At 36.6% G+C, this 19,551-nt stretch overlaps 1 long non-coding RNA gene across 1 annotated transcript; it reads left to right on the plus strand.

Annotated features, from left to right (window-relative positions):
- Positions 1–6,996: 6,996 nt before the first annotated feature.
- LOC106007151 lies at positions 6,997–16,970 on the plus strand. Its single transcript, XR_001181718.2, has 3 exons — positions 6,997–7,096; positions 8,049–8,120; positions 16,666–16,970. It is a non-coding gene; the product is annotated as an uncharacterized LOC106007151 (long non-coding RNA).
- The last annotated feature ends 2,581 nt before the right edge of the window (positions 16,971–19,551 follow it).

A 19,551-nucleotide genomic window follows, 5' to 3' on the forward strand; every position in this document is an offset into this window, starting at 1 on the left:
TTTTTTCTTTTCTTATGACAAGGACTATTTTTTTAAATTTTTAATTTTTTTTATAAACATATAGTGTATTATTAGCCCCAGGGGTAGAGGTCTGTGAGTCACCAGGTTTACATACTTCACAGCACTCACCATAGCACATACCCTCCCCAATGTCCATAACCCCACCACCCTCTCCCTACCCCCTTCCCCCTGACCCCCCTCAGTTTCTTTTGTGACATTAAGAGTCTCTTATGTTATGACAAGGACTTTTAAGATCTATTCTCTTAGCAGCTTTCAAATATGCAAAACAGTATTATTAACTATAGTCACTATGCAGAGCACTACATCATCATGAACTCAATTACTTTACAGATAGAAGTTGTACTTTTGACCACCGTCACCCATTTTGCCCCTCCCTGCAATCATCAATCTGTTTTCTGTATCTCTGATCTTGGTTTTTTAATTTTTTGTTTTGTTTTTAGATTCTAGATATAAGTGAGATAATACAGTATCCGTTTCTCTTTGTCTGACTATTTCACTTAGCATAGTGCCCTCAAATTCTATCCATGTTGTCAAAAACGGCAAAATCTCATTCGTTTTTATAGGTGAATTACATTATATGTGTAAAATAGTATTCCTGGGTGCCTGGGTTGTTCAGTGGGTTAAGCGTCTCTCTTTGGCTCAGGTCATGATCTCAGGGTCCTGGGATCAAGCCCCGCATCAGGCTCTCTGCTCAGCAGGGAGCCTACTTCCTCCTCTCTCTGCCTGCTACTCCTCCTACTTGTGATCTCTCTTTCTCTGTGTCAAATGAATAAATAAAATATTTTAAAAAATAGTATTCCTATGTATATAAAATACCACAACTTCTTTATCCATTTATCCATTAATGGACACTTAGTTTGTTTTCATATCTTAGCTATTGTAAATAATGCTGCAACGAACACAGGCGTCCGTATGCCTTTTTGAGTTACTATTTTCTTTTTCTTTGAATAAATATTCAAAAGTGAAATTTCTGGATATGTTAGTTCTATTTTTAATTTTTTAATTTTAATTTCTTCTATACTGTTTTCCATAGTGGGTACACCAATTTATAATCCCAACCAACCCAACACAAGGGTTCCCTTTCCTCCATATCCTTGTCAACACTTGATATTTCTGGTGATTTTTGATAATAGCCATTGTAAAAGGTGTGAAGTGATAACTCACTGTGGTTTTGATATATATTTCCTTGATTAGGAACATTGAGCATCTCTTCATCTGTCTGTTGGCCACCTCTATGGAGGTGGAAATGGAAAAATATCTATTCAGATCCTCTGCCCATTTTTAAATTGAATTGCTTGGGGGTTTTGCTATTAAGTTGTATATGTTTTGAATATTAACCTTCTATTAGATATATAATTTGCAAACATTTTCTTCCACTCAGTAGATTCTTTTTATTTTGTTGATGGTTTCCTTTGCCGTGAAGAAGCCTTTTAGTTTAATATAGTCCCACTTGTTTTATTTTCACTTTTTGAGTCAGATCCAAAAAATCATCAGCAAGACTCACGTCCAGGATCTTACGCCTATGTCTTCTTCTAAGAGTTTTATGGCTTCAGGTCTTACTCCAAGCCTTTAATCCAGTTTGAGTTAATTTTTGTATGTGGTGTAAGATAATCATCTAGTTTGATTCTTTTGCATGTACTGTTCATCTTTCCTAACACTATTTATTGAAGAAGCTGTCCTTTCCCCATTGCACACTCTTGACTTCTTCATTGTTAATTAACTGACCATATATGCATGGGTTTCTCATGCAAATTTATGCTGATGATTTCTAATCTCTCATCATTCAAATGATGAAATTGACATCATTCAAATGACATCATTCAAATGTCATTCAACAAAGATGGAGTCTCAGCATTACATTGTAAACATTTATCCTCATTGTATGCCATAATACAAATGATGACAAATATAAGGTTGGGTCTCTAGTAATGCAGAAGCAATACTTTGAAAACCTTTTAACATCAATCTTTTATGTGAGCTTTTTACTTCCATTTATTTCAAAAGAATCCTTAAAAATAAAAAAATAAACTTCATGCACATAAACAAACACACACACATAATTACTTCCATATATTTATTTATCCTCCCAAATCTGAGATTTTTGTGACTACAGCCTTTTTTCTTGAAGCTTTATATATCATGCTGTTACTACAGAAGCCCATCCCAAAGACAGTACTCAATAAATGTTTGTTGACAGAGTAGATAATAAATAGTACTTTGCAGCATCTCATCTACATTGATTAATTTCGTCTTGTTTTTCACAGCAACCTAATGACAAAAGAAGGTCAACTAAAAAAATGAGGCTTAGAGTATTTGTCACTTTTACAAGTATGGTATTATTTTGTAGTGGAACCAGAACTGCACTTTTTTTTTTTTTTTTTAACATTTTATTTATTTATTTGACAGACAGAGATCACAAGCAGGCAGAGAGGCAGGTAGAGAGAGAGGAGGAAGCAGGCTCCCTGCTGAGCAGAGAGCCCGATGTGGGGCTCGATCCCAGAACCCTGGGATCATGACCTGAGCTGAAGGCAGAGGCTTTAACCCACTGAGCCACCCAGGCGCCCCAGAACTGCACTTTTTTGACAAAATCCTTCTCCTTTCCATTCCTGAACCTGGTTCCCCTCGTAGAAGGAGGAAAGAAAAGCTTTCAGATTTTTTACTCTGATCTTTGTGATCCCAGCAAAATTAGTCTGTGTTCTATTTATTCTCAAGCACTGTGCTTTTCTCATCTGTTTCACAATAACATACACAATCTGTAATTACGTATGTATGTGTGTATTTGCTGGTTTATTGTCTGTCTCTCCTACTAAACTACTAAACTCTAAGCTCTACAAGAGCAGGGAGCCTGTTGCTTTCATGACCCAGACCCCAGCCTGGTGCCTTTGGCATAATAGGCATTCAAAAAACAGGTAGGCATTAAAAAAAACACATGTTGGCAGTTGAAAGTTACAGAAATTGTTTGCATTCTGTCCTTAATCCCTAACCACAATAGTGTTAGGAAGCATGCTGACCATGGGCCACAGGGAACTCGAGGAAATAAAGTATTGCAGGCAACACCATCACCAGCCCCTCAGATCCTATCTTTGTGAACTGACCGCACACTCAGAGGCAGGTAACTGATATTTATTCTCAAATATTAGCTTTCCGTCTCTTTAGATGTCGTTTCCAATAGAATCTGACATTTTTTGTTTGTGATTGATTTCTTACATAGGACAAATAAAAGTTGAGAATCCTTATAGCTTGGTAAGTACTTCTTTTCATTGTTGTAAACTTTTTTTTTCTTTTCAATTTTGAAAATAAAACACGCACCTGATATAAAACTCAAACAAATAATATATTAAAAATAACTCTTCTATAAATCTGGTCCCATTTCCAGAGAAAATCTCTTATTTAGTTCCCTGTAAATCCTTTCCCAAACGTTTGATTAATTTACTCCTCTATGTGGATATATGCACATATGTATGTGTGCAATCTTATAATTTATTATCCTAATCAAGATGCTTTTGAGGGTGAAAGAAGGTGCTATTAATAATTATGTAGAGACATCAAGCATAAGCCAAGATTGTCCTCAGCAAGCCTTGACACGAGGTCACCCAACCAGACCCTCGTAGTGTGCAACAAGACCATGACCTTTCAGAGCCTGGTTTGCTGAGCTGTCCAGCTGTTCTGTCATTTTGCTTTAGAGCTTAGTTTGTGATGAAGATTTTACTGGTCTGTAGGGAAAGAAGAATTAAAATCCAATCATGAGATTTGTTATAAAGCTAAATTGATTCAATTTAAAAATTTATATCATATTCTGAAATTATGTTCTTCCCACTCTTTTTGGTACTTAAATGTCATTTTGAGTGCGTAATGGTTGTCATTTTCTTTTTTCTTTCCCCAAAGTCAGTTCCAGTTTGGAATTCATTTACAGGGAACAATAACCCATTAAAATAGGTCTAACCTAAGTTTGGAAGTAGGTAGTCATGAGCCACTATGAAGGATCGGTGGTATCTCCAAAGACCCACTCCTTCTGCATATCTGCTCCACCATCCTTAGCATGATACCTCCTCAGTTCATGGTAGTAAGAGAGTCACTGCGATTCTAGGCATCATGTTCAAGTTCCAGGCAGAAAAGGTAAAGGGAAGGGCCTTCTATTCATAATGCTTAGTTTATTAAAAATTCGGCAGTAGAAGCCCTCCCTAGTAGATGTCCTTTTATATTTCATTAGACACAAGTGGGCCATGTAACGGCCTTCAGACCACTCACTGACCAGGGGACATCAAGACAGCTTAGAGAGCTGTTTAAAAACAAATCCCCTACATCTATATCTTTGGGGTAAATACCCAGGAATGCAATTGCAGGGTCATAGGGAAGCTCTATTTTTAATTTCTTGAGGAATCTCCACACTATTCTCCAAAGTGGCTGTACCAACCTGCATTCCCACCAACAGTGTAAGAGGATTCCCCTTTCTCCACATCCCCTCCAACACATGTTGTTTCCTGTCTTGCTAATTTTGGCCATTCTAATTGGTGTAAGGTGGTATCTCAATGTGGTTTTAATTTGAATCTCCCTGATGACTAATGATGATGAACATTTTTTCATGTGTCTGATAGCCATTTGTATGTCTTCATTGGAGAAGTGTCTGTTCATATCTTCTGCCCATTTTTTGATATGATTGTCTGTTTTGTGTGTGTTGAGTTTGAGGAGTTCTTTATAGATCCTGGATATCAACCTTTTGTCGTACTGTCATTTGCTTAGAGAGCTGTTTAAAAACAAATCCCCAATCAAGGGATGCCTCTGCTCATACCTACAATGGATTCCCCATTGTGCTCAGGGTAAAAGCCAAGGTCTCCCTGGCTCTATACCATCTGACCTTCACCGCTATCTTCCCTGTCTGATCTTCCCCTTACTCCTCCCTCACTCATACTGGTCCAATCACCCTGGGCTCTGTTGTTCTTTGAACGCAGCCAGTATGCCTCCCTGAAGGCCTCCATGCTTGCAGCATCCTCTGCCTCCAGATGCCATATGACTCATTCCCCTTTCGCTGAGGCTGCCTCTAACCACTCTATATGAAGTAACCCCCAACCTCCACCTCGGCCTGACTTGCTACTTCGTCTTGCTCAGTTTTTCTCCCTAGATCACCACCCAGCCTACTGTATTTGCTTATGTAGAGAGTAACTGTCTCTTTCCCCTAGAATGTAAGGTTCTTGAGGGCAGGGGCTTTGTCTGCTTTGTTCACTGCTGTATCCCTAATGCTTAGGACCATGCCTGGCTCATAGGTGTTTGATGACACATCAAATCAATGGAAGAATGACTACTGTGGTCGCAAGTCTTCTGATTCACCCTCAGGCCTGAAGTAAAGACCTACCTTTTTTCTAAGGTAAAGAGAGCTCCTCTCTCTAACTGAACAGGTCTGACTCTCAGCAGGGAGGAAAGGCTGACAACTAGGTGACAGGCAGTGTCTGTTAGAAGGCTCTTACTCAAGAAATTGAAATACTGAAAAACAAATTTCATTCCAGCCAATTTAAAAACAAACAAACAAACACCAAAATTATAATATCTAGAAACCCTCCTGGGTACTGAGATGATTGTTTCCTGAGCTTGTTTTTGCTCTGCCCCCTCTAGGGTACTGGTGACCTTGATGCTCTGCTCTGCTGAGTTGGATGATCCTTCCAGGACCCTTCTTAGCTGTCTGCCTTCTCAGCCTTGAGTGCTGACAGTCTCCACTTTCCAGGGCTGCCCTGTGGGTAGCTCCTTCTCAACTCTCTAACCCCCCAGCTGTTGAAAATGGGACCCAAACAAATAAACCACTCTTCTTTTTTTCTTAACCATAAATTCCTTAGAAGCAAACCAACAACAAACCCTAATAACTACATCAGTCAAAACTGAAACAAAATCTATTAGGAACATCAAAACAAAATATATTAGCAGGTACATGCAAAAAACATTTAGTAGTGAAATAATTTCAAAATTATGTAAGTTGCATTTCTGAACGATAAATTCTCTATTTGTTACTAATTTGAATCAGGATTTTAGTCTTTGGTCATTGATCGCCATCGGAAATGTAATTAGATTCAAAATAACAAGTTCCAAATTGTTGTTTTTATTCTCACAACTTGTTTTCTGCCTCTAAATTTTATCCCTCCACCTCCACTCCTCCCTGCCTGGGGCTCTTACAAATTTTTGTGAGGAGTTCACCTCTATTATTAGTCTAAAATTGTACTTTAGCAAAATGATGATCAAATGTCAGGAAATTGGTAGCATTCTGCCTAATTTGGGGTTGCACAATTCAGAGAGTGGATGTATCTACCATGTGGAGAACAGCCAGTGGGGGTGTGGGTGGGAGACAAGGGAGAGGAGGACAGATTTCCCCCCATCCCTGGCATGCACAGAACATCTGTTCCTTTATATTAAATGGAAAATCAGGCTCACCACAGCACGATAAGCCAACTTCTGAGGTATAACTGGGTATTGAATATTCAAAAGAAATAGGATGCTCTGTAAAAACAATTTTCTCTTGGCAAGTCGGGCTTTCCTTTTGAAAATTTGTAGAAGATTAAATAAACTTTTATCACCATTTTGACACTGGATTTCAAAACAAATGTTAAAGTGTTTTATATTCATTCGGTCTTAACATGATAAACAGATCAATGGCCCTATTGAGGAGAAATGATGTGTATATTTTCATAGAGTAAGTTGATGCCACTACCATTGAATAGAATGTGTCCAACCCCTTGCTCCATTCCCTGTATGTATGTGTGGACATGTGTGGTGAACATATATTCCATTTGGTTAAATATTTGTATATTTAAAAAATGGTGAAAAAATTGATTGTAGCAATCCTATTTGGGATTTATGGAATGACATTTTTCTTTTTCTTTCTTTTTTTCTTTTTCTTTTCTTTCTTTTTTTTTTTTTTAAGTAGGCTCCTCTGGGAGTAGAGTGCAATATGGGGCTTGAACTCATGACCCTGAGATCAAGATCTGAGCTGAGGTAGAGAGTTGGACACTTAACAAATCAAGCTACCCAGGCACCCCATGGAGTGACAAATCTTAACAAGACTTCCCTTCACGGTGTGGAATTCAGACGAGGGGTATGTCTCTTGTTGAGAGTGGTAAATTAAGGGGAGTTCTTTTATCCCCAAATATATTAAATTGTAGTAATTTTTTTTCTTTGTGCTGGGTATTCCATTGCACTGACTGCAGCAAATTGAATATCCAGTTAGCTCAGTACAACCTAAGAACCCTCTGTCTTTTCAGATAATTACTGAGATTCATCTACAAAAGTTTGAAACTCTCCAATAAAAACAAATACAAAGACGCACTTTAAATAAGCTGCGTGTTCTCTCCCAGAGTTTCCTGTGTCAGACTCCCAGAGAAAGCCCATTATTCCTCCAAATGAGTTTTCTGATCGCTTAAACAAATAGAGCGTTCTGTTCCTCTCATTACTTGTCATAATGAATATTCTCAAATTAATGGATCACACAGTTAATATGTATGACATTGTTGTTTTCTTACAGATCTGCTGTCAAATCTCAAAATAAACAGGTCCAAAGTTAGAGAATAGATCTATATGGTTTCACATATTTTCAAAGCTCATTTCTATTCTTTCCATTCTAATTTCTGAAAGAATAACAGAAGCATAATAAGTGCTTCCTTTCTTGAATATAACTTCCTGAATGTAGTGAGAAATACAGGACACTAAAAATGTTCAGCCTCAAAACTGAAATCTTACAATATTTATCAACAAATACGAACTTCTCTCTCATTTTCAGAGAAGCTGGCTTTAGCAGACATTAGAATTTTCTGCTGCTACTGATGTGGTTTGGAGAAGTGAGAAGATGGATAGAGATGAGAATCTCCTTCATTTCTGTAGGACAAAGTGCTTTCTAAGATGAAATTCAGATGTGTATAAATATAGGTCCATTCCAAGTTAGAATTTTAGAATTATGTAAGTTTGTGGGAGGAGGATTTTAATAAATCTGTATTTATTCAACAAAATGATATTAAGAGAAAGAATGATGCTTTTTTTTCCTCTTTTTTTAGAAATATAGATGTCAAGTTCAGGAAGATCAGTAGTCTGATGCAGATTTTCTCTCCTCAACTTTAACCTCCCGGGTAAGTTCTGTTCCTTTACTTTTTCTTTTTCATTTTCTGAACTTTACTGTACTATTCATTGGGAGTGTAATGGGGGCTTAGTAATTCAGATTTTCACAATAATTATAGTAAATGAGTGTGAATGGGTCCTTGAAGTCTCAAAGGAAGACCAAGAGAACCTCAACTTTATAAAGAAATGAGTACTGTCAAAACAAAACTACTCAGGAAAGCACCAAATGAACTTGTAACTTAAACACAGCTTTTTTGATAAACTCACTGAGAGAAAAAATAGTTAAATGTATCCCTAGAAAATGGGATGTTAACTATAAGGCAGTTAATTTTAGGGGAATTATTTCCCAAATGTGATGACTCTGTTATTTGTTATTTAGTGTTAAACTAGAGTCTTTTTTAGGCAATAATTAGAAAACTGGGTCAGTTGTGAATTTCATAATGGGTCAAAATTAAAAACTTTGTTTTTAGGCCTTTTTGTAACAAGATAGAATAATCAGATTCTACATCTGTAAGGAATCCTGGAAAAGTTCAGCCCTATCCACTCTCTCCCTGCCTCCCAACCCACTCCCTGTTTATTTACTGATGAGGAAACAGAGCGGCCAGAAAGCTGTGGAAGGCCAACAGTGGAGTTGGAAGTAGTCTAGGTTTAAGCACATGCACCAAGAGTTCACCTGCTTCTGGTTTTTGCTCATGAAGTTCTCACCATCTTGACTTCCTAAAATGCAATTGTCATCTTATCAACTCTTGGAAAGTTTTGTGGAAACTTTCACCTCACCTTATCTTCTGCCATTCCTTTGCAAAACCATGATATACAGTGCACATGGCATCTGTCTTCTCTGTTATAATTGCTGATTTTCCTCCATCTCTTTCATTAGACTGACTGGAAGTACAGGTGTTACATATCTGACTTTCTCAGCACCTACACAATACCCAGAATATATTAGGAACTTAATGATCTATGTATTTAAAAGATTCAATCAATAAAATTATAGTCTCCTTATTTCTTTTTTCTTTTTTTAATAGTCTCCGTGTTTCTAAGACTACATTTTTCTCTATGCATTCTATACTTAGGCAATACAAACATTTTTTTTTAAAAGATTTCATTTTTTAAGTAATCTTTACACCCAACATGGGGCTTGAACGTACAACCCTGAGATCAAGAGGCACATTCTCCACTGACTTAGCTAGCTGGGTGTCCCATGTAAACATTTATTTTTATTATTATACCAAACATTTTGAACTTTTTAAGTATTTATTTTGTTTGTCTAGATAGCACCCATTTCTATGTTCAGTTAACAATATTGGGAAATAGCTCTACTCTATGTATGGTTGAATAGGGTGGACCCCCTTTTCAGCTCCAGGAGTCTCAGGAAAATTGATCGCTGTATTTCATGTCTTTGGTTGGAGAATTTGTCCCATGGAAGAGTATAGAACTCAGCCAGATGAATCTCACTAAATCTTAGGAGAATTGGGAAGTCTTTTGGAGGAAATTCTGCCTAGGCTAAAACTGTTACTGGTAAAGATGATGTTAGTTTATACCTGCCTAGGGCACTTCCTGGAACCTGATAGTGAAGCCAATAATGAGGGGAAAAGAATTGTGAGAAAAACAGATAAATAATTGATAATATCTCTAAAGCTTTTGAAAATAACCATACCTGAAATCAGTAATATCAATTACAATGCCTTTGGCTACACACAACACAACACTGCAATAGAAGTGATCATTGTATTTTATCTAGCAAAGAGTTCAGGGGTAGATTGTTCCAGATTTGCCCAACATCTCTTGTGTAACCACTGCAGCATCACATTCTCACACAACCATGACTAAAGACAGGAAGGAAAAGTCTTTTCCAAGGGTTCCAAGTTGACTTCTCCTTGTGTCTCATTGGCCTGGATTAGGTCACATGCCTATACCCTAGCTGCAAGTCAAGTTGGGAAGCTGGGTAGGTGCAGATCTATCATTTTCCACCTGCACAGTGAGAGACAGGCCTTTCTGGCAAGGGAAAAAAGGGTTTGGGTGGGAGGTGGGGAGTGGGGAGGGTGTGTTTTGGCAGGGAGCTGCTAGTAGGGTCTACCACACTGATTTTCCAAGTACCTGAGGATAAATAGTTCATTTATTTAGGCTATTTTGAATCAGCTTCTGTCCTTTGCAACCAATTGTGTATCATAAAATATTTCATTTAAAAAAATTCATCTTTTTATTATAAATTTTAAAATATTTAAGAGAAATTTCTTATACATTTCTATTATATTACCAAAGAAATAAAATATTATAAAGGTTGTTCAGTTTTAGAAGATGGGTTTGCAGTTCATATTTTCATACAGGTGACCCAAACATTCCTGCATATTAAATAGACCACTCATGCACTTACTGAGGAGATAACTGAGCTGTTATCTCACAGACAGGGCACTGGAACAATTTCAACATAAAATCAGTTAATATTTCAGAGGGTTCTTCATCTTTATCTTGTTTTCAATCTTTGAGGTAAAAATATTTTCAGAATTTAAGATTGCTGTGCTGTTTCATCCACCACACATTCTATAAATGCATGTCATTCTGTGGCTCACTGTTTAAAATTTCTTTTAGAGAGAAAGACAAAAGAGTATAAAGACATAAAAACTGAACTCAGATGACTGGCAGAATTGGGACTCAGAAATTTTCTTCTCTTCACACACACAAAAACTAGGCTACTTTCAGTGAAAATTTTATTTCTTTAGTACATTTTTTGGTGATTCACTTTTAAAGACTTGAATCATTTGTAAATTAGATATTCCTTCCAATTTTTTCTAAATGATGTTGCTTAATTTTTTTCAAAAGCCAGGACAGATGGCTTGTTTATTTTCAAATTTAATTATAGCTGTACATATGAGGAGCAAAATGGCTACAGTTTTTTTGTATTTATTTTCTCAAAAATTTTCAGACAGTTTAGCAAATACTGAATTTCATCAGCTTTCATAATGGGCTTAGAAAATAGGCATTAGAAGGGCAGGTGGACTAATTAGGAATGAGTATTGCAAAAAAATGAGCTTTGTACTTCAACCACAATTGTAGTGAGATATCAAATTCTTCTAACTACAGATTAGTGAATAAAACTATTTTCTGATCAGGGAACCAAGATAAAGGTTAATCCTAACGGTAGTTTAGAAGTCTCTCCGAAGTCATTCCAATATTCTTTTAATCTACAGTATATTTCAAATTACATGTTAGAAATAATTACTATTTATTTAGTGCAAACAATTAGTACCTAAGATATGAACATGATAAAAATGGACAAACTGGGGAAAAGGGCTAAAATCAAAGCTGAATGTAACCATGCCTTTGGGGTTTCTCAACCTTGGCGCTATTGACAATTTAGACAGATAATTCTTTGTTGGGGGAAAGGGGTCATCCCACGTACTGTAGGATGTTTAGTGTGTCCCTGGCCCCTTCCTACTAGATGCCAGGATCACTTCCCTTCACTGTGACAACCAAAACTGTTTCCAGGCATTGACAAATGTCCTCTGAGTTCAAAACTGCCTGGATTGAGAACTACTACTCTAGATCCTACTCTAATTTACAAGAAATTCAGAGGACAGAGGAACAGGACATGCAATCAACAAAACCTACACCATGGGAAATTATACAGATCAAATAACCTGTTTCTTCTCTACAACTAAATCGTAAGAAAGAGTAAAAGGGGATTAAGAAACATATCGACCAATTTCAATGTATGGATCATGTTCTGACCCAGATTCATACAAGCAAAGTATAAAAATGTGATGTGATGATAAGAGAACTATGAACACACTGGCTGGGTATTTTATGATAGCAAGGAATTATTTACATTATCGGACTGTGGTTATGCTCCTAAAAAGAGATCTTGTCTTTTAGAGAGCCTTCTGAAATACTTCCAGAAGAAGTGATATGCTGTTTGGTATTTGCTTCCAGTTTATCAGGGCTGGAGCTGGAAGGAGGGGGCAACTTAGAGAAATAGGACTGATTATGATTTGATAGTGTTGAACCCAGGTGATTCATGAGAATTCATTAAATTATTCTTCTTACTTAGAATTATGTTTAATATATGCCATTACAAAGAATTTGAATTTAAACATATTTGAACACCTTTTTTTTTTTAACAGTTTTAGCTTCACACACCATCCTTACACTAGAAGCTTTTAATTTTTTTACTGCACTCAGTAAAAAACTTAGTTACTACGTTAATTGACAAAAGAAAAACAATGCATTTGCTTTAATCTAAATTTGGTGGCTCTATTGATTAATTTAAGTGTTGCTAAGTCACTATCTCATATTAAATAGAGCAAAACCTGACACACAATCTGACACATTAGTTTTTAGGTAGTATCCTTTGCCAGTCTCCTGGGGTTTCACAGAAATACTTCAGAACAACCTGATTCAAATTTCATAGCTTAAACACTTCCAATTGTTTAAATAATTTTTAAACTGCCATTTAAAAGACTCAGTTTGGAGATCTACTTATCTGTTAGCACGTGTGCATATTAATTTGGTTTTCCTAAGACTAAGAGTGAAGTTACCTCTGCCATCTCTGTTAACTCTAAATCCAAGATACTCTAAATTCAAAATTTTATAAGTACCAGGCAAGATACCTGGAGGGAAGGGAAGTCAACTCAGGAAGACCAGAGATTCTAATGAAGGGCCTCCTCCCTGAGACGTGAGCTGAGTGAAGGGAAAGGACGAGACATGGTGAGGTACCTAGGGTCCAGCAACAGGGGAAGCCATTGGTGTCCTTGTGCCTAGAAGGGTAAAGAGAGGAAGTGATATTACTGAAACCCAAAGGCAGTTGAAGCCTTGAGGTAGAGGTAGAGCTGGAAAGGCAGACAGCCACTGCTCAAAGGAGTGAGGCAATGAGGAAGAAACATGGACTCCTGTCTCCCCACCATCCTTCAACTACTGCCAGTGCCTCCTGCTGGCTGACCAACTGGAGCCCGCAGCAAAGGAGCCTGGGAGATGTGGGGCCCTGGGCTGATCTCCACAACACAGCCCAGGGCATGGATGGATGATGGGCACGGATGGACAGAGAATAATCAGCAACCGTCTCCCTCCCCTCCCCCTCAAAATGGCAAAATGAATATTTAAAATCGGTAGGCCGACTGTGTCAAGGATTAAATAACAAAAGAATGAAATCAAGTAAATCCTTCAATCTAGGGTGACACTTGGGTTACCAGTGGCAATTACAAGCAATCCTTGTTTCAGGTTCTACTTAAAGATTCCATTTACATGAACATGGTCTCCATATGTCTAATAAGTTTAAAATTTTCATTTTGTGGCAATCAGTCAATTCAGCTTTGTTCTGTCCCTGGGGTGGCAGTCTTGGTTAGTGTGATTTGTACAGGATGCTCCCAGCAACTTCTACTTCCAGTGACATCTGCAGAGATGGCTACTAACTTGCCTGCTCCTTAAGTACAGATCCCCCACAGGTTGCGGGAGTGTCCCTTTACTGCAAGGTCCCTTCTCTGGGATCCAGTTCTCTCTGCAACGTCAGCTGCACTCTCAAGGTGTGCAGGGATCTGCATGCTGCTCCCAAGCTTTGCTGGGTTCTGGGAGGGCTGTCAAGGACCTTTACCTTTGAGCATGGGAGGGAGCATGGGAATCCTCTGCTGCTACAAAGAGGCAAGCATATCTCCGTACATAGTCAAATATCCCTTCTCTGGGGCCTCACTGCTTCTCCAGTCTCTATCGTGGCGTAAGGACCAGGTCCTCTTGATCTCCAGGTGTTTCCCTTTTCCAGGGACACACAGTCTCTAAGCTCTCTTAGCTTTTCCTCCTACTTTTCACCTCCCCTAACCAGTTGAATCGTTTCAAGTTTGAGAGCAGTGTCTGTGGTAGAAACCAGAGTTTTGACACTTTTTTTTTTATATGGCAAAAAAAAATCTGACTCTAATCCTCTCAGACACAGGTTCTCCTATTGTATTTCTATTCTATTCTATTCTATTCTATTCTATTCTTTTCTATCACAAGTGGAAAGGTAGTGTAGAAGGCTCTAGAGCCAAACAGATCTGGTTTAAGTCCCAGCCAGGGTGCCACTTATTAGTTGTGTGAATGAAGCAAGTTCCTGAATTTGAGTTTTCCCCCCTTCCCGTCCTGCATTCACCTGCTTCAGAGCAGTGAAGGTTAAATAAGACAGAATATATAAAGCACTAAGTATCATCGCTGCCTAACAATAACACCAAGTAAATATTAGCTGCTCCTGCTGTTATTACTCTATGTAAAGTCTCTAATTCATACTTTATATCATGGGGCGACTGAAAAGATTCAGTTAGTATCTAAGCAAACAGACTTCAATTCCCTTTTTAAAGATTTTTTTAAAAATTTTATTTATTTGTCATAGAGAGAGAAGCGAGAGCAAGCACAGGCAGACAGAGTGGCAGGCAGAGGCAGAGGGAGAAGCAGGCTCAGTGCCAAGCAAGGAGCCCGATGTGGGACTCGATCACAGGACGCTGGGATCATGACCTGAGCCGAAGGCAGCCGCTTAACCAACTGAGCCACCCAGGCGTCCCTCAATTCCCTTTTTAAATGGGGAGAAGACTTAGAAAGCATAGAAAACAGTCAGAAAAAATGGAAGGCTTTTCTAAGCACATCATTTAGTTAGTATACTAAGGTCCGTAGAAATAATTTAAGAGTAGGTATGTAATCTATGAAATCAATGTGCTTAGGAAAATATATACTACTTTCAGCAATGCAGGGAAGAAAGGAATTGACCCCAATTAAATTAAGTGATTAAACTTAACATTCAGTAAAAAAAAAAAAAAAAACTTAACATTCAGCATAATTGGTTAGTAGAATTTTCAAGTATTGTGTTTTTAGGATAATGATTCTGTTATCTTTATTCTGCAGTTATTTTCACATTTTTTTCCATTTTAATATTCATCTGTAATTTAGCAATTGCTAAATGAAGTGGTAAATTCTATAAATACATAGAGGAAATGATATTTCTCAAATATAGTAACCATAGAAGAGCTTAACCCTTCTCAGAAACCCAGTATCTCTTCAACATGCCTTTAATTCAAAGATTTAATTCTTACCCAACATTTCAGATCCTTATTCTTTACTATGGCTTGCAGGTAACATGTTTCTTGCTAATATTATATCTTCTGCTAAAAGATGAATCAAAGCATTTGATTCTTAATCTCTTGGGTTCTAGCTTAAATTAATAAGAGATTTGTGTAGCAAACATAGATTCACAAAAATCCAAACCAGGGTACAAAATAATTAAAAAATGCAAGATGTTAATGTACCCTTTTATACTTTTAGCTTGAAAATAATTTTCCCCTAATCAATAGTATAATAATGAGAGGAATGTTTGTACTATGAAGTCAAATATAATTAATTGGAGAATAAATCAAGTTTTGCAAAATGTATTAGAAGTAGAACTAATAAAATTACTGCAGTATTATCACATTAGTATAGAATAATTAAAGAGAAAATGAGCACATCAAACTTAAAGGCTAAAAACACGATTTATAATATCCATAAGGATTAACAACTTACAAGAGAATCACTTATTTCTTTAAACAGTTTTGGCTTATTAAAAAATAGAAGTGTGAAATGACTAAGACTTATTGCTAACTGACCTGTTTTTAAAAAAAGCAAGTTGATTATTAGGAAAGAAATTGAGAGCCAAGAGAAATAATCTATCCTAATTGATCATTAATTAATTTTGACTGGTTATTCTTGCTAGACATTTGTAAGAAATTATTAATATTGGAAGTACTTCAATAATTTAGCCAAGTGTTTGACATAAGTTATTTTAATGATACATGAAAGATATCTTGTTAACATTCTGGAATGAATAACTTTATTCATACCATCATAAATATGATGATCATAATAACAGATTCAAATTTATAGTCTCATTTTTGAAATTAATTACTATGGCATCAGACTGACATTTTACCTAGTGTTGTATAACCTTTTGATATTAATCTTGTTAATCTGAGGTTTGAAATGTATCCACAGAAATAAATAATGATGAGCCTGAGAAATTATTTAATGTTACAAAGTATATGAGAGCATTGAAGTTGAGGGCGGAGGTGGCAAGGTTTTTTGTTGTATTTTTCATCTCAAAAATTAGAGATTTAATAGTCAAAGTTGAAATCCTATGTTTGGTTATACCTCCAACTTTTCTCCAATAAAAACTACAAACAAATTCAATAGAATTGAGGCTGGCTCTTGGCTTTAGACAGAAAAATATTACTATTGTTCAAGAGCTCTCTCTTAAAAGCTAGATCTTGCTTTATTTAGGAAGAGAAAAATTGCTGCTACTACAAGGGAAAAAAATAAAAGGACTTTCTCAGTGGATGAATGACTATATTCTGTGGCAGGTACAGCTGTAGCATAGGGCAATCAAGGAAGCATTTCATTTAAAAGGCATTGCAACTGTCACGACCACTGAGCTCCTGGTCGATTAAAGTCTTGGCTTATCTAAACTATGACAGTTGGATCCGGGAGGCAGGAAAACAAGAAGCACGGCAGGATCTCCAGGGCTGGGCATCTTTTCCTTCTCATATTCTTGTTTCCCCACTGAACTGTCTACAGGTCCAACAGCATTTATCACTTTCAGGCTCACAGCTGGAAAGACAAACCAGAACAAGAGCCTTTCACAACTGTTCTAGCAAGATGAACACATATGGAGATGGCCCTGAGGGAGATCCTGTCCTGCTACCTGGGTGAAGTCCTGGCCGTTACAGTAAGCAGTCATTTTTAAATGACGGAAAAAAATACTGTGGTAACTCATCATTAACAACCAATTTTGGTCCTTCAGCAAATGTTGTCATGGAAAAGGCTGCATCAGAAAACAACTTAGTGAAAAAAATGCTTTATCATATATTGGAATTGTACCTCACGCCATATAGTATGTATCAATGTTTAGACAAATACATAATAAGTAAATGTTGGCAATGTATCATATTACTAAAGGTCTTTCAGAAGAGATTACCAATAGTAGTATATTAAAGGTACCTAATAAGTAGTAAATTTTGTTGTTATTCTTATAATGCTTTATAATGATTACATTGTTTCTACCCTTTTCTATAAAACTATAGAATAGACCTGGATAGATACTAAGGCTTGTTCTAATTTCTAAAATTTTGTGATTGAATCTTCCTGGCTCTGAAAGTCTTGTACTACATTTTTCCAATAGTCATAAAAATTCTGACCTGATTAAGCCATAAAGAGTTGACATCAACCCAAATCTTTTTTTGCTAACATTGTTACACAATACATTTTATTCCATACCTTAGAAAAACACAGCATAGCATCTGCCTTGTACACATGGTAGTAATTACTAAACCATTCTCATATTCAAAATATATACAGTAAAATCTTCTATTATTTAACAAATCTAACCTGTCATTCATTAAAATGAATTTTCTGGAACAATCAACACTTTTTCAGGGGGAAATACTTTGAGTAATAAAAGATGATTAAACACTTAATCGATAATTTGTTTCCTCTAATAATGAATTAAGATATAGAAAAAATCAGTAAGATACAAAGGACTTTTAAGTATCTTTTTACTCATTTCCACAGACTTTTTCCACTTATAAAATTCATTTTTGTTAACACTGCATTATGTTAGAAAGTAATTTATGATAATCCATATTTCCATAGCCATACTTTTCATTTTATTAATTTTGTGAACTTAAAACACAGCTAATAGAGGCAAATTTAGTTTCAGTAAATAAATAATGTCCCCAAGTGGAAACTAATTACATCTTAGATAATACAATACATATAATTTTATGTATAATTTCTATAATTAGCCCTAACATAAGAAACTATTAAACAAAGAAGCATAGTAGAATTTGATTAAATAAAAACTAGCAGAAAAACAAGATATTAGGGGCGCCTGGGTGTCTCAGACAGTCAAGTATCTGCCTTCAGTTCAGGTCATGATGCTGGGGTCCTACGATTGAGCCCTGCTCATTGATCTCCCTGCTCAGTGGGGAGCCTGCTTCTCCTCCCTCCGCCCCTCCCCATAACTCGTGTGCTCTCTTTCTCTCTCATAAATAAATAAATAATATCTTTAAAAAAAAAACCAATAAGATATTGGGCATTGGGAAGAAAATTGTTTCAGCAGGGAGATCACCTGTTTTTTTTTTTTTCTATTCAATATGAGTGTCTTTTTCTAGGCACAACATTTTAAGACAATATTTTAGTTAGACACTTTTCCAAATATGAATCCAGTGTATGATTAGTACATTGAATTCTTCAAAGTATTTAGTGTTATACATTAAGGAAGACACATTGAATCTGCAAGTAAAGTCTCAGATTTCATTTATACCATGCCAGGCAGAAAGAATGACAATATTGTGACATTGTTATAAAAACACCCACCAGACAAAGAAATGAAACTCCAAGTGGTTAAGATATTATTAGGACATGGGGCACCTGGGTGGGTCAGTGGTTTAAGCCTCTGCCTTCGGCTCAGGTCATGATCTCAGGGTCTTGGGATCCAGCCCCGCATCGGGCTCTCTGCTCAGCAGGGGGCCTGCTTCCCCTCTCTCTCTGCCTGCCTCTCCGCCTACTTGTGATCTCTCTGTGTCTATCAAATAAATAAATAAATAAAAATCTTTAAAAAAAAAAAAGAAGATATTATTAGGACATAAAAAAATAAAGATATGTATTTGATGACTGTATTTTCGAGCCTACACAAATGTCCTTTGAAGAAGTCAGAGCCACGTTATTTGAGTCACAGAAGACAAAATGTTTCTTATTGATACAGTATATACTATCTTATACTTTATTTATTTCAACTGAGGAATTTAGTGCATGCTTTATAAATGAATGATTTCTGTAAGTAATAAAGAAATGGTTTGAAGAAATGGAATTATATTCATGGCAGAGTAAACAAATGGAAAAAATTAGAGCAGTGGCTGTCAAAGTAAGCTTTCATTTAGCATTAGCTATTATTTAACACTTCATTTGAGCGTAACTAACCAGGAAAGGTTATACAGCTCAAAATGAATCCTAAATCTTTAAGATTTCCCATTGCAAAACTAGAAAGGACAGAAATAAGTAATCCATTCCAGGTGTCTTATATATGAGAAGGAGCTCAGCTTTTCGTGTATAATTATTCATCACACAACATCATCATTATTGTGATAGCAGCAGTCAACACAGCACTTTACAGAATTAATATGGAGCCTGCCCTACCAGCTTGGCCATTCATGAAACAGCAAATGGCAAGCCAAAAACAACAATCCTATAACACCCAGAGTTCCCTGTCATGGACAGTATAAGTGTTCAGTTTATGGTCTTTGTTAACCAATACAGAGTTGCTAACCAGGCTCACACACACTGGAAAGTGGTCACAAGATGTGCTCCTGCCTTTAGTTTTCAGAAAGTAACAGGAAGGCCAATTTTATAAGATTTTATGATTTGTTTTTTCTAATGTGGTGCTCTCAATGGAAGACAAGGGTC

The sequence above is a fragment of the Mustela putorius genome, unplaced genomic scaffold (genome assembly GCF_011764305.1).
Source record: "Mustela putorius furo isolate JIRA1106 unplaced genomic scaffold, ASM1176430v1.1 tig00003949_pilon_pilon_pilon, whole genome shotgun sequence".
Taxonomy (NCBI): Eukaryota; Metazoa; Chordata; class Mammalia; order Carnivora; family Mustelidae; genus Mustela; species Mustela putorius.